Source organism: Andrographis paniculata, unplaced genomic scaffold, assembly GCF_009805555.1.
Source record: "Andrographis paniculata isolate CXL003 unplaced genomic scaffold, ASM980555v1 Contig34END, whole genome shotgun sequence".
Lineage (NCBI taxonomy): Eukaryota > Viridiplantae > Streptophyta > Magnoliopsida > Lamiales > Acanthaceae > Andrographis > Andrographis paniculata.
This window is the reverse complement of record NW_026137567.1, coordinates 4,137,295-4,139,829: the sequence shown is the minus strand read 5'-3', so window position 1 is coordinate 4,139,829 and position 2,535 is coordinate 4,137,295.

Genomic DNA, 2,535 nt, shown 5'->3' with positions numbered 1-2,535 from the left:
AAATTAGTACTCAATCTGTCCACCTAAGACGTTTACTCTGGAAACGTTTCTAAATTTGGCGGACAAATGAAATATTATATTACACACTGATTATTTTTATATTATCTATATAATTCTCTATACTCACATTAAAAAATTCTTTCGAACTATTTCACAAAATAAAAATAACCCAATTGAATTTTCTGTTCAAATTTAAATAAAAAATACTTTCAATATATATATATTTCTATATTGCAGTCTACTTTATTTATTTATTTATTAAAGACACATTTAATAAGAGAGAAATTTTTATCAATAGCTTGAGAAAAAAAATATTTACACACTACCATTTTTTAAATAAAAACATGTCGATTGTTTGTGATCGTTCTAAATAATAAAATATACATTGTTAGTAAACATAGAATGTATGATTCAATTAAACATTAAATTGCATAAGAATTAAGCCGACAAATTATTATCCATACCAATTAAAGTAAATCAAACTAACAAAAGATATGGCAAAAGAGGTGAAACAACATTAAAGAAATGGATGAGGACAATGCAATGCAAGTGCAAAAATTGAATGCCAAAAGGCAATACATACTGAAAGAATGAATAAAAAGAATATTCAAGAGGAAGATCAGATCAGATCCCAACATGAGGATCCACAAAATTTTTGTTATCATTCTTTGGGAAATGAAAAATCACCTAATATAAATTTAAATAATTTTTATTGCACACAAAGAGTTGAATTTGTGATGCAACAAACATTTAATGATGATTGATGAACAAACATAGAGTGGGCAAAACCATAAAGTTCAGCAAACCAACAACTATCATCACTCTACTCTATTTAGAACTCTCCCACACTCACTCACTCACTCACTCACATACATACAAATATATATATATATATATATACCTACAATATATCCTCCATTATTTCAAAACTACCTAAGTTGAACTAAAGATAAAGTGGAATTTACCACTTCTTTAAATATCGGCAAAATAGTTACAAAATAAATAAATAAATAAATAAATCCGATATGGTTTACGAAATTTGCTGAAAGGACATTTGATCTTAAAATTTTGTTTTATTTACTTTGATTTAGATCATGTTGCAAAAAATATTATTTCCATTAGTACTTAACATAAATTATATCGTAGCGGCACAACTAGTTTTATTAATCACAAAAAGTATATTTTTGTAACTTCAATCCCATATTCTCTATGATTTTATAATAATACTTGCAGTTTAAACTTGTTTGCTAGCTATAGTTAATTATTGTGACTTAAAATTTATTCAAATAAAACTGAGTCTCTATAGTCAAATATTGTGACTTAATATCTATTGGTAAGTTTACACAAACTTATAATTATATAAATGCACACTTGAATTAAAGTATACCATCGTAGCACCAGTTTAAGTTGCCATTTAAAATCTGTTATTTATTTACTCCTACCGTCTCATATCTATGTATCTGTTTATTTTTTGCACGGAGTTTTAAAAATATTAATATTATATTGGAATATAGTAAGAATGAAGTAGAAATGATTAAAATAACCTTATTAGTATTGTGTGATATAAAAGTAATGACATTTGTGTAATATATTATAAGTTGTAAGGTTATTTTGTAAAGTTAGGTAGATAGTATAATTACTGAAAAAAAGAATATGACTATTTTGTTATGGGACAAACCAAAATAAAAAAAATTAATAGATTATTAAGGAACTGGGAAGTATTTCATTTAGTTGCATGATTTTTTATTTCATTTTAAAATGGTGTCCCAAATCCGAAATTTTCCCAAGGAAAGCTTGAGCATGGAATTTCATTTTGCTAGTAGATTTTTTGAATCTTGATACAAATGTACAACATTAATTTCAAAAGGTGTAGAGTGAAAAAATATAAAGGGTATGTTTACTTTGTATTTTGGTTTAATTTTTTGATTAAATAGTAACTATATAGTATGATATTTTCAAATAATAATAATAATTATTATTTTATGATGTGAGAATTGATTGATGTTATTTTTTTTAGTGCATTATAGGTCAACATTCAATCGAACCTAATAATTTGCAAATTAAGTTCAAAACAAATCAAACTAGGCCAACTATATGCAGCACAAACAAAATTTAAAAGGGTAGGAGGTTAGATCAACATATTTCTTCCACTTACAAGCTACAAAAGTTGCACACTTTCATTATATATAATAAAAATTTAGTGTAATTAATTTTTATTACTATAGATTACAAAAATAGCGCTTCTTGTTTTGGCAACATATCAGTGTTTCCTCTCCTCTATACCTTGATAATGTAAATTATCACTTAATATTTGGGAATATTTGATCAAATCATGGCAGCCCAGCAATAAATACAACATGGAACAAGAAATCATTACACACATATACTTAAATGCATAGATAGATAGATAGATAGATAGATAAAAATATAGTGAAGCAATAATAGGTGTGACAGCAGAGTTTTCTCCTTATGGTTTGGGAGTCTCTTTCAGGGCAATAAATTAGAGAAAAGCAAAACAAAGAAACTGGTAGTGTG